This window comes from Silene latifolia, chromosome 1, assembly GCF_048544455.1.
Source record: "Silene latifolia isolate original U9 population chromosome 1, ASM4854445v1, whole genome shotgun sequence".
NCBI lineage: Eukaryota > Viridiplantae > Streptophyta > Magnoliopsida > Caryophyllales > Caryophyllaceae > Silene > Silene latifolia.
The window spans coordinates 9,219,574-9,233,998 of record NC_133526.1 but is presented as its reverse complement, the minus strand read 5'-3'; the positions used below and the strand labels follow the sequence as shown (position 1 = coordinate 9,233,998).

At 37.0% G+C, this 14,425-nt stretch overlaps 1 non-coding gene across 1 annotated transcript; it reads left to right on the top strand.

The window, feature by feature from the left end:
* Window positions 1–9,460: 9,460 nt before the first annotated feature.
* LOC141619364 (small nucleolar RNA R71) lies at window positions 9,461–9,568 on the top strand. The gene has a single exon (XR_012531672.1). It is a non-coding gene; the product is annotated as a small nucleolar RNA R71 (small nucleolar RNA).
* The last annotated feature ends 4,857 nt before the right edge of the window (window positions 9,569–14,425 follow it).

Sequence of the window (14,425 nt, the reverse complement as noted above, 5' to 3'; positions counted from 1 at the left end):
AAGAATCATAATCAAGCCAACCCAGATGCGGAGCACCGCCAATCGAGCTTCAATTCGACTACCATGCTCCATCTTCACTCGTCTTTGTTCTCCCGAGTTCAAACCTGCAACCAACATGGGCCGCCACTGCCGAATTGACACCGACAGCGACATGGTAACTCAACGACCAACAGCAGCCACCACTCCACCACCAATCAATCATCACGACCTCACCATACAATTCGCCACCATCATAACCCATCACCATCGTCATTCATCAACAACCCAATTCGCACCTATGTCGGTGCCCCGGCAGCCGACCCCTATACCGGCATAGAACACACTCTTTTCTCCTCCTTTTTGTGAAGATCTTGCTGCTGGCCTGGCCACCGGCAGCCGGCCTACCGGCATACAGCACGCAAGCCTCAAACTCGAAACCGCATCAATTAGTTCTTGTTCCCTATGTCGGTGCCCCGGAAGCCAACAGGCCGAGACCCACTACACCCACATCAATTCTTCCTCTCGCTTCAAGTTACTCGCTGCCGGTGCCCTGGCCGGCTTGCCGGCAGGGGCCCACTGCTCCCTTTTTGTCCTTCATTTCAATTGTGTCGACATTGGTTTTGTTTTGTCGATTTGTTTTGTATTATTAGGTTTATTATTATTAGTAGGGTTTTTCTAAAATGTGCCCAATAGGCACATGTTAAGATGTTTAAAAAGGAAAAATTTACATCAATATATCATGAGAAATTGAATCTAAACTCATTTATTACCATACTTAAAGTATTATTACTATTATTATTAGAATTATTATTATTATTAGATTATTATTATTATTATCATTAGTCTAATTAAAATTGTAATTAGAGGATGTTATATAAGTCTCCTCTCATTTTACATGAGAAATAGACATTAGAATAAAAATTCAGGGAAGTGACAAATAAGCCCCATAAGTTTGACTCTATGTGCATATTACCCCCATAAGTTTCAACATGTGCAAATTAACCGCATAACTTTACGTTATGTTGCAATTCACCACCATTAATTTATTTGACTATATTTTAATATATTACCCTTTTTCCCCAATTTATTTTCTCCACAATTTTTAATAATTGTTGTCTATGGACAACCCTACCCCTACTTCACTCCGTTGATCCTTAAAATCTAAATCTAGTTCGTCGGATATCCTACGACCTCATAGGCCACACCACCTGCACTTTCACCACCGCCTATAACGCCACCCTCCACAGCCCACTAAAACCACATAGCTTTACCGACACCCACAACCTAATTACTCTACCCGCATTACGGGATGATGATTGTGTGTTTGGGGTCGATTTTGTTGAGAATGAGGCGGTAAAGATGGTCGACAAATGAAGAGTGTGGCAAATATCTTGGTGGTTTATGGTGATTTTGTTGTACTAATCTCAGGTGTGAGCTGAGGTTTGGAGGTAGGTGGCCGGTAAAGATGGTGGTCGGTGGGAGGCATGTAGGGGAGCGGTGATACGAAGGGTAAAATTGACTTTTAAAAGATTAGTAATTATATTTATAAATTTGATTAATTTATTAATTTAATTCTCATATTTTAAAATTACAACATTAAAAAGTATAACTAAATTGCACCATAACGTAAAGTTATGGGGTTAATTTGCACATGTTGAAACTTATTATGGGGGTAATATGCACATATAGTCAAACGTATGGGGCTTATTTGCCACTTTCCCAAATAAAAATTAGACTAGAAAATTAGTCTTTCTCTCAATACTGTAGAACCCTAATATTTCCTCTCTCATTTCTATTGAATAAAAGTTGTAATCTCTCTTTAATTATTAGTTGAATTCTTCCTTTGTTTAAGCAAGTTCTTCAATTTCCAATAGTTTACATTTAATATTTGGGTTGTATTTGGAAGACAAGAAGAAATTCATCTTCCATTATTATCCAAGCTTGTTTCTTTCCTCTTTGTTGGTACAATTCTCATCTTTTATTTACAATTACTTCATTAGTTTACATTTATGGTCTCAATTGTTTGTTATTTATTCAAAGTATTAATCTTTATCATATTTGCAATGTTTGTTTGTGAATTGTTGCAATTTATTGTTGAATTCTCACCCATAAACATGTGTGAGTAGTCTAATCTAGGGTCTAGGGGGAATTTGGGTAATTAAGGGGATGAATTTGGGTTGTTAACCTTTTGAATTGGGTGATTATGTGGTTTCTATTCTCATGCATATGAAGTGTTCGATGAAATGTTTGAATGAAAGTTTGAATTTTTCATTAACATGTTTAACTTATCTTGGTGCATTATGCTATTGGATGGTTTTAGAAGTGTTTATTGAGATGCTTAAATGAAAGTTGGAGTCTTTCTTAGACACATTTGATCCATCTTGGTGCCTATATGTCACGGTCCGGTACTTTTTCCGGATCGTGGCGCGCACCCTTGCCCGGCTCAAGGCAAGATGCAGGCGACAAGGATCTTCGTACTAGTGAAGGATCGCTCACTAGCACGATACTCGGGTCACGGCAACACTCGACAGGATTGCAACGAGAGCGTCAAGCACTAGTGTTTGTCAAGCACTAGGCATTCGTAATCGGTCTCGGGTGTGTGAGTCGGAATCCTAGTGTCGATCCCACAGACACGGCTTGTTAGAAAAGTGAAGGCACAGAGTCGTTCACAACAAAGCAACAACAAGCAACACGAAGGCACAAGGTAGGACGCAAATTTTCATTCACTAGTACTTCCTAAAAAGGGAAATTTGATATTTACATTCTGGTAGCAGGAGACATTGAAATTACAAAACTAGTGTAGAATAGCGATATACCTATTTATGGAAAGAAACGCTATGCTAACTATGCTAAACAAGGAAAGTATTTACTAAAAATATACAAGGGAAATAAAATTACATAAGCATGAATAAATCTAAGGGTTCGAAGTGTGCGGATCATCACACTATGCTATTAGATAGTCTTTATGCTTTGTTTGTAGCAAGTTCATCTTAATCAAGTGACAACTTATTGAGGGACTTAAGGTGACTAAGAAATTAGTCCTAAATCCTTGACCACTATTATTACCCATCTCTTGTTAGATCTTGTTTCTCCCCCTAATTGCCCTTTGTGAACCTAAAGACCTTAGTCTTCCCTTATTAATTAAGAACAATTTCATTTAGTTTAAATTTTATACCTTGTTGATCTTAGTTTAAAATCAACCAACCTTATTTTTATTTGACTAAAACAGGACTTATACGGACTAAGTATACACCCCTGCCATCTTTGTGTTCGGCCCCGATTAAATACTTTTTAATTGGGCTTTATAAATTACTTTTGATAAGGGTGTGACGACTTTACCCTGCTATCAAATTCAATGATACTGAATTCCTTTTCATTTGAGCATAACACATGATTGATATGATGATCAACAATGTTGATTTCTACTGATGTGGAACGACATCATGATTAATTGTGATCCATACAATCAACTTCACTGAGGCTCACACTATGAGTGAGAGCATGTTGCCTTAGTTGTGGGCAACGACGGAAGGGTATTGGGCGGTGGCGGTGCTTAAGGGAGAGGCTGATGGGGAAGTGGGCAGTGAAGGATGGTGGTTGGTGATGTGTGGTGGTTGGTGGATCGAGGAGATGGAGAAAGATAGGGAAAAAAATGAAAAAAATGAGAGGGGTAAAATGGTAAAAAAAAAGTATTACAATTAGTAAAATGTGTACTACGAAAATCAACACCCTAAACTTAAGGTGATAGTACCGTCTTAAACAAGACTAACCAATTTTACATAAATTTTATACAATATCAATATAATTTGTTAATTTTGATTAAAAAAATTAATTTTCAATGCACTAAAAATATTGATCGATAACTTCGCGAGTCATTTAAAAGCATTTTTTGTATGAACGAGTCATTTAGAAGCATTTTTTGTATGAACGAGGAAGCTCATACATGTAAGTATTTAGGTTGTGCTTTAATTGATAGGAGAGTGCTTAAAAATATATTTGAAGGTATTATTGAATATTTTTGCACTGAATCATCGAAATGAAAAGCCCTAGTTCTTGATAATGTTACTCCCTCTTATTCTCCATTTTCTTCCCTATTTCTTAAAACGGATTATTCAGGTTTTCTTCCTCTTTCCTTTTTTGGAAACTTTTAATCTTATTTTATTCATTCCTCTCTCCTATCACCAAACCCCACTCAACTCACAATTCCTTATTTAATTCCTAATTATTCATTACTCTCTTGATAGGTTTTATCGCGTACCTATGCAAAGATAATTTCCCTAGACACAATTAAATGTAGTAATAGGGGTCGAACACAAGGAAACGGGAATTACTTCATGAATTGTTATGAGTAGATTTTTATCAAGGTCGATTATGATTTATGGTTTGGTTTGTTTGGTTTGATGATTAATGAAAATTTCAATGTAAAGTAATATGATAAAAGGTAGTCTAAAGGATTCGGGTCACTCATGCAAAGGTAAACATACAAACATGATAAACTTGATACTAATAATCTTGTCAATTGCTTAGGCTTAAAGATACCCACCTTACGGTATTAGTATCAACCATAGACCGGGTCCTAGAGAAACTCTCGTCCATGACTAGGTCGTCCTACCACACATGCTTAGTCTAATTCAATTCCGTGCCTCTCGACTTTAGAACGAATGAACAAACTTAATCAGTGAATAAGACCTTTAAACAAAGATTAAACATTGTGGCACAAGCATGTGATAGAAGCAATATGATCAATATTATTATGGACTTTATTTAATCATGTTATATGTTTGATTTTTGCATGGCTCCCCTAGCCTTTAGACTAGAGAATTTAGCTACTCATATTTGTAAAAGAGATGCAAATGATATTTAGATTATAAGGCATATTGTAGGAATTATAACTAAAGTGGAAATTGTATACTAATGATGAAATGTAAAAGACATATACTAAACTCATAAACAAAATACAAAATGTAAATAAGAGAAAGATTACCAAAGTAGTAGCTTGATAGAACTAACTTGGAAACCAAATGCTTGAATATATAATAACCAAATGTTTAACAACTACAAGATTAACTAATTTGTAAACTAATATGAAAACTATTGAAAGAAATATAATGCTTAAGGCTATGAAGAACTAAGAATGAGATGTAAAAATTGGATGATTAGAACTTAGGAATACCTCTCCTATTTATAGGAGAGGAGGAAAAGCGAAAGCAATCACGGAGCATGCAACCCCGATCGGGGTTGGGTGGCCCCGATCGGGGCCGTGTGTTCCACCGTCCCTCCACTTAGTTTGTGCTTGATTGCGTGAGGGATCTCTATGCTTCTTTCGGTAGTGCTCAATTCCTAGCATCCTAAGCTCATCTTGGCATCCTAAGCTTTCATGGTATCCTAAGCTTGACCTTAATAAGGACCTTGAAGTTGGGCTTGACTTTGATTGTTGGCAACATTTGTAATTCTCATTTCAATCCAACAATTCTTCATGCAAACACCCAATCCAATGCTCCATGCTTAGTCCAATGTTTGGCCTTGTTTAGCTTAGTGAACTTGGTGTACAAAATCATAGGAAAAAGCCTCTAAATGCTTAGATTCCTACAAAACCGTAACAAACACAACAATACACCTAGAACACAAAATTAGCTCAAAAGTATACTAATTAAAGTATGATAATCAATAGAAACCGAGCTAAAATGAGGGGTAAAAGTATATATAAAATGAACATATCAAACTCCCCCAAGCTAAACCCTTGATTGTCCTCAAGCAAGAAACCAAATCCATCAAATGCTATATCCTAAACAAGCTAAGCATAACGATTTAAAAACCCGAAACAACATGGGCAAGGAATAAAGCAAGACATGGATGAGATTTACACGACGGCGTAGCATAGAAAACTTTGAATGAACCTTTGAGCTCCTGCATGATCTTTCGACTTATGGACTCTCACGGGACACTCAAACTCTTTTATATGTGAAAGGACAATTTGTTGTGAGTGAACACTCAACTATCCTCAACTTATAACAATGTGTCCGCAATCTAATATGGTAAACATGTCAAAACTAGTAAGCAAGGATAATCATATGTAAGCATGATAAAGAAGCCAAATGGGTAGGAAGAAGGCAATAATGTAATGGGTAAGAAGGGGGAACAAATGAATTATGGTAATGTGGAGCTAAGTCAAGCTATCAACTACCAAATTGTAAAGGTGCTCAATCCTATTTCTAACCCAATTTTGCAATGCAAACCATGAGAAAATCCTCCAAAATATATGAATAATGCATGAGAATTTCTCACATCAACTTCTTCTTCTCTTTTTCCTTTTTTTTTTTTCTTTTTCAATTTATTCATCTCTTTTTTTCATTTTCTTTCATGCTTATTCATTTCTTTTTCTTCTTGATTTTTTCAATTCAATTTATCATCACTTTTTCTTTCTTTTCTTTCTTGAGCATTAAGACCAAGCTCACATGATTGTCCAAACTTTGAAATAAATCCCAATTGAGCACCCGAACAAGGACAAACAAAGCTACTAGCTTAACAAGGGTAGGCAATTTATAATGTAGCTAGGGAAAATTGTTTGTGAAGGGAAAATTCTCCAAAATGCTGTAACTAGGGAAAATTGTTTGTGAAGGGAAAATTCTCCAAAATGCTATAACAAATGAATGAATGCTTACCAAGAGATGACATGAAAACCATACTTGTGCGTTTTGATGTAACACACCTTATAAGGAGACACCTACACTCACCTAAAAGAGACCGGATATGGATGCGTCGGTCAAAAGAGGTTCTACCTTACCATTTTGTAGCTTGCCAAAAGTCAAGATCAAGCCTATTCGGTTCATTCTCCATCTCCTACCTACTATGTCAAGACATCCTCATGTAGCTAATATCCCATCATTATAGAATAAATCATTAGCAACAAGCTATTAATAGGATAAGCAAAGAGGAAAGTAGGCTATAAGCAAGCATAAAGCAAAAATTTCTCTCAAAATTTTCAAATTTTCTACACTACATGCAACTACACTATATGCAAATGCATGCAATCTATACTATATGCAAATCCAATCTATACTATATGCAAATGCAATCCCCCCCAAGCTAAACATCACATTGTCCTCAATGTGCCAACTATCCAAATCACCCAATCAAACCATAAAAATGGCTCAAAGCACAAAACAGGAAGGACTAGAGGTTATGTTTAATGGGATGCGAGATCTAAACTAAAATGCAAAGCAATTAAAAACTTACTTGATTTGCAAATCGAGTATTTTATTTCTAATCTACGAAAAAAAACAATAAATTGCAGCAAAATGAAAAAAATAAAAATAAATAAAAGCAATAAAAGCTTGGGTTGCCTCCCAAGAAGCGCTGGTTTAACGTCCCGCACGACGTAAGAAGCTATTTGATTCAAGTTTTGTCATTGAGCTTGCCACCAACCAAGCTCCATTTCATAGCTATCTTTGCGTTTCTCAACCATTTGAAATTCTTCAAATAAAATTTCCCTTTCTTCCTTTTTCCACTTTTAGCAATAGCGTCCTTAGCATCAGCTCCTACAAGACAAACAACACCCACATCGTCCTCCAACGGATCCATTAGTGAGGATCCAAGCATAGTAGAGGCATAAGAAGAGTCCACAGTGCTAAATAAATAACAAGACTCTTGTAACATTGGGCTTCTAATGGTGTTGTTTTTGCTAAAGGAAACCCGGTCATCACCCACTTCCAACGTCAACCTCCCATTTTTCACATCAATTAACGCACCCGCGGTGCGTAAAAATGGCCTACCCAATATAATTGGGGTTTGTGGGTCCTCAGTCATATCAAGTATGAGGAAGTCAACGGGTATGAAAAACTTGCCAACTTTGACGGGAACATCTTCTAAGACACCTAGAGGTCGCTTTAAAGAACGATCCGCCATTTGCAATGTAATACTTGTGCATTTTAAAGCACTCATGTTAAGTTTTTCACAAAGGGAATAAGGCATGACGCTTACACTAGCACCTAGGTCGCAAAGGGCCTTGTCAATGGTATATTTGCCTATAGTGCAAGGAATAGAATAGCTACCGGGGTCCTTAAGTTTCGGGGGAGACTTGTTTTGTAAGAGTGCACTACACTCTTCAGTGAAAGCAATGGTCTCAACCACATTGAAGGATCTCTTCTTTGAGAGGATTTCCTTCATAAACTTTGCGTAAGAAGGGACTTGGGTAATCAATTCCATAAACGGGATGGTGACTTGCAAATTCTTACAAACTTCCAAAAATTTAGCAAACTTACCTTCCTCCTTGTGCTTTGTTAGACGGTGGGGAAATGGCATTTGAACAACTTCTTTTGGAGGAGCATCCTCCACATCTTTCACTATCTCTTTGGGAGCACTCACCTTGTTTGAAACGACATCACTCTCCTTAGCATTAGGAGAGATTTCTTCAACAACCACCTCATCACTTTCTTTTGGCATAGGAGACCCAACATCTTTGGCATCAAGCTTGCTCTTCCTCTTTAGCATCAACAATCGATAAGGAAATGACACCCGATCTTTAACAATAGGCTCTTCACTAGCCTTCCCTTTGTCATTTCCCCCAAGCTTAGCCTTTTTAACAACCACCTCATCATCCAAAGTCATGGATGACCCATCATAGCTTGAACCACTTCTCAAGGAAATAGAATTAGCGGTTTCATGTGGTTGCTCACCTTGGGGAGGTAGTTGACCGTTCTTCCTTTGAGAGTTAGAAGTGGCTAATTGAGCCACTTGTTGTTCCAACATCTTGACCGCAGCACTATGAGCTTGATCATTCTTTTGAATTTGAGCCAGCAACTCCCTTTGCATTTGGATTATCATGCCCTCAAGCTTACCACCTCCTTGATTGTTTTGTTGGCTATTTTGTGGTGGATTTTGTTGGTAATTGTTTTGTGGGAACCTTTGTTAATTTTGATAACCCGGTGGAGGGGTATACTTTTGTTGTTGAGGAACATAGGCATTTTGTTGTGGTGGAGGTTGAGGGTTTAGCACATTATTGCTAGTGTAAGACAAGTTCGGATGGAATTTTGAATTCGGGTTGTAAGTGTTGGAAAATGTACCCGGTGGATATGAACTTTGTCTAAAAGCTTGAAAAGCATTTACCTCTTCAATGGGGGTTCGGCAATGAGCGGCATAATGACCCGCACTTCCGCAACCTTCACACACAACGATTTGGTTTGTTGAGGACATGACATTGACTTGTTGAATGGAATCTCTAGCATCCCTCTCCGCCAATTGTTGTTGGAGCAAAGCAATTTGAGCTAGCAAGACGGAGTTGTTGGAGGATTCTTCTTTACCTTTAGGTGGCACAACTCGGGAATTGACATATTGGGCATCATGGACCGCCATAGATTCGATCGTGGAATGAGCAAGATCGGTGTCAATTTGATCAAACCGCCCATTGTTGGCGGAATCAAGAATCCTTCGGGACTCGGCACAACATCCATTGTAGAATGTTATTGCAAGAAACCATTCATCTAGCCCATGATGTGGGCATTGCCTTTGAAGCTCCTTGTACCTCTCCCAAGCTTCATATAAGCTCTCAAGAGCTTGTTGATTTTAATCCGGTGATTTGGCTTCTCAAAGTTTGAGTTTTCTCGTGGAAAAAACTTTTGATAAAAAGCGAGAGCCAAGGTCTCCCAATTGGTGATTTCCAAGGTGGTGCGGTCAAGGCTATTGATCCAAAGCTTGGCCTTGTCCTTCAAAGAGAAAGGGAAAAGTATTTCCCTTATTTGGTCTTGGGTGACGCCCGTTTGACGGATCATGGAGCAATAGTCACAAGAGTTTTGCACATGCAAATTGGGATCCTCCAACGGACTTCCTCCAAATTGCTTTCTCTCCACAAGGCTAATGAAAGCCGGCTTGATCTCGAATTGCAGCGCGGTAATTTGAGTGGTGGTGATACCGTAGGAAGCATGGCCGCAAAGTGGGCTTTGAGTGATCGGAAAGTTTCACCATCTTTTTGGTAGTAGATGGTGGTGGTGGTGGAGTTGATGAACAAGAAACCTCCTCCCCTTCAAGAACCTCTAGATCGTCTAAATAAGACTTTCTAGCACTTTCAATTTGTATGGGAGAAGCGGCTTCTTTTACTTCCTTCCAAAAACGTCGTCTTCTCCTAAATGTTTTCTCGGGATCGGAATCCGGTGAGAGCAATTCTCCACTTCGAGAGGACCTGGGCATAAGACAACAATTTCTAGAGAAGTGATAAGTAACGGTCTCAAGGAACAAGTGTTCCTCAAGACAAAGAAAAACAAGATAAAAATCGTCAATTCAATAAGTAATGAAACCGTTTCCCCGGCAACGGCGCCAAAATTTGATAGGTTTTATCGCGTACCTATGCAAAGATAATTTCCCTAAACACAATTAAATGTAGTAATAGGGGTCGAACACAAGGAAACGGGAATTACTTCATGAATTGTTATGAGTAGATTTTTATCAAGGTCGATTATGATTTATGGTTTGGTTTGTTTGGTTTGATGATTAATGAAAATTTCAATGTAAAGTAATATGATAAAAGGTAGTCTAAAGGATTCGGGTCACTCATGCAAAGGTAAACATACAAACATGATAAACTTGATACTAATAATCTTGTCAATTGCTTAGGCTTAAAGATACCCACCTTACGGTATTAGTATCAACCATAGACCGGGTCCTAGAGAAACTCTCGTCCATGACTAGGTCGTCCTACCACACATGCTTAGTCTAATTCAATTCCGTGCCTCTCGACTTTAGAACGAATGAACAAACTTAATCAGTGAATAAGACCTTTAAACAAAGATTAAACATTGTGGCACAAGCATGTGATAGAAGCAATATGATCAATATTATTATGGACTTTATTTAATCATGTTATATGTTTGATTTTTGCATGGCTCCCCTAGCCTTTAGACTAGAGAATTTAGCTACTCATATTTGTAAAAGAGATGCAAATGATATTTAGATTATAAGGCATATTGTAGGAATTATAACTAAAGTGGAAATTGTATACTAATGATGAAATGTAAAAGACATATACTAAACTCATAAACAAAATACAAAATGTAAATAAGAGAAAGATTACCAAAGTAGTAGCTTGATAGAACTAACTTGGAAACCAAATGTTTGAATATATAATAACTAAATGTTTAACAACTACAAGATTAACTAATTTGTAAACTAATATGAAAACTATTGAAAGAAATATAATGCTTAAGGCTATGAAGAACTAAGAATGAGATGTAAAAATTGGATGATTAGAACTTAGGAATACCTCTCCTATTTATAGGAGAGGAGGAAAAGCGAAAGCAATCACGGAGCATGCAACCCCGATCGGGGTTGGGTGGCCCCGATCGGGGCCGTGTGTTCCACCGTCCCTCCACTTAGTTTGTGCTTGATTGCGTGAGGGATCTCTATGCTTCTTTCGGTAGTGCTCAATTCCTAGCATCCTAAGCTCATCTTGGCATCCTAAGCTTTCATGGTATCCTAAGCTTGACCTTAATAAGGACCTTGAAGTTGGGCTTGACTTTGATTGTTGGCAACATTTGTAATTCTCATTTCAATCCAACAATTCTTCATGCAAACACCCAATCCAATGCTCCATGCTTAGTCCAATGTTTGGCCTTGTTTAGCTTAGTGAACTTGGTGTACAAAATCATAGGAAAAAGCCTCTAAATGCTTAGATTCCTACAAAACCGTAACAAACACAACAATACACCTAGAACACAAAATTAGCTCAAAAGTATACTAATTAAAGTATGATAATCAATAGAAACCGAGCTAAAATGAGGGGTAAAAGTATATATAAAATGAACATATCATCTCTCCTATCATCAAACCCCACCCAACTCACAATTCCTTATTTGATTCCTAATTATTCATTCCTCTCTCCTATCATCAAACCCCACCCAACTCACAATTTCTTATTTAATTCCTAATTATTCATTCCTCTCTCCTATCATCAAATCCCACCCAACTCACAATTCCTTATTTAATTCCTAATTATTCATTTCTCTCTCCTATCATCAAACCCCACCCAACTCACAATTCCTTATTTAATTCCTAATTATTCATTCCTCTCTCCTATCATCAAACCCCACCCAACTCACAATTCCTTATTTAATTCCTAATTATTCATTCCTCTCTCCTATCATCAAACCCCACCCAACTCACAATTCCTTATTTTATTCATTCATCTCTCCTATCACCAAACCCCACCCAACCCACAATTCATACTTTATTACCCTCCTTAATTCTTGTGCCCCCAACAAAGGGGAAGAATATGGAGAATAAGAGGGAGTACTTAATAGGAGAGGGGGCTTTTCATATGCACAATAAACTTTCTTCTTCCATCCTCTATCAATAATAAATTAGACAAAATTAATAGAGATTTTGTATGCAATAAAATCCTTCCTAACATTCTCCTAGTTTGATTGGGTGACATAAAGTTTGTTTACCAAGGAAGATTGGTGGGGCTAGAAATCAAATCTTATGAAGCGGCTTAAGGGCTATAGAGTTCTCCACATGAAATTTCTATGGAAAATTTTTATGGATAAAAAAAAATCGGTCAAAGTGAGAACTAAGACATAAGAAAAATATAATTCAGTTAGTATGTGGCAACGTAGACTCATGAGTTTTTGGAATCTTTTTTGAAAAGGGTTAAGATAGCAAGTAGCCAAGTAAGTGATGCTAGTAAAATCAAATTTTGGTCTTTTTGTACTTGAAACTTTGAAATCGATATCAGGGAATAATTTGTGCCAACTTTTTGGCCGTTATGACGGAGTTATTGCCATCTTGATTGCCCATATTTAATTGGGTGTTGATTTTTACAGTCTGCATTTTACTCGGTGCAGTGCACTATTACCCAAGTTACACTTTTGATCTCTCATTTCCACTCCTCTCAAGTTATATTCTATCTCATCTCTTTCACCTCTCTCATACTCTCCTATCTCCACTTTATTCTTTCCCACCCCAAACCATGCACCACCGGCCAGACTAACGTCTACCACCGTACCCACCACAACCAACATCACCCCCACCATTCTCCATCATCCATTCATCCCCCATCCATGTATTGTGTTAAAAAAAAAATAGAAAAGAAAATATACACTTGTGTTACTATTTCCAATGTACTACCCATACACTCGTATTACTGTTTCCACTGTACTACCCATATGGCCATATGTAAGTGAAGCTTGTTGTTACTAAATTACCAGATGTTGTTGTCATAGCTACACTGACTTCAATTTCTCGTCTTTTCATTACCATAATCTTAGATCATTTTTTCTCCTTGGTTAAATAAAAAAGCACATTTGAATAAGAACTCTTAGAACGTTGATTAGTTTGCATTATTTGTATGGATGTTCCCCTCATCGAAAACAGGAAATAAAAGAGTGTTGATAACTATTAACGTATGTTAATATAAACAACTACTTTTCGCCATCTTTGTAACCAAGGGTTCGGCAAAAAATATTTGTAATGGTTACCCTGGCTACTTTTTAGCAAAACTAAGCCATTTTACTTATGCCAGATACATCATTTCACTATAAATTAAGAGAAATAAATTCTTAAAATTGGGAGTCCGCATTCAACGTAGTATTTTGTATGCATAATTAACAAAACCAATATCGTAGTATGGAGTTAGTATTATATCAACCGGAAGAACTAAACAACGCATTTAAGAATGTTTGAATAGAACCAAGGAAGACAACAATATTTCAATTCGACATAAGCAACTATAAGATAAGCAATCGAAAAGGCATCTTAGCGAATTGGAAGACCGCAAGTTGTAGAACAACCTAGAAAGAAAAGGAGAGGAGTACAAAATGACAATAATGAAACAATAAGTCTGGCTTCAAACCGACCAAATGTCATCATTTTTTTTATAGAATGTAACCATTTAATGATAAAATGTTATAACTTAACCTGAAAATGATGGGAACATTTTATCAGAAAAAAGTAACATTTTATCGTAAAATGACTAAATTTACCCCGTCTTATTTCAGACGGAAGACGAAAAATAGCCCATCTAAAATAAAAATTTGCCCTAATGAAAAGTGAAAGAAAGTGAAAAAGAAAAAGAAAGAAAAAGGGGTCTAAATGAGTCAAAATAGACAAGCACTATAGAAAAAGCCAAGAAAAGCTTTGAAATTCCAACGAACACTAATTTGTTTCACGGAATGCATTATAAACATCACATATTCATCTATAGCTAAAGACGAGTCAAATATAATACCATATTTTTAATGGGATAAGCAATAAGCGGAGTGATAGAGGCCGAAAATGTCACCATTTTAGAGCTATTTAATCCATCTTTAAGTATAGACGGATATAATATATCCGTCTATAGCAAGACTAGCTGAGTTTGTTTTGACTAGGAAGCAACCAACAACTCAACAAGTTGGTATGTAATGCATTTTTAAACAAACAACACTCTTTATTTTTTGGAAATTTTCCATTAAAAATACTC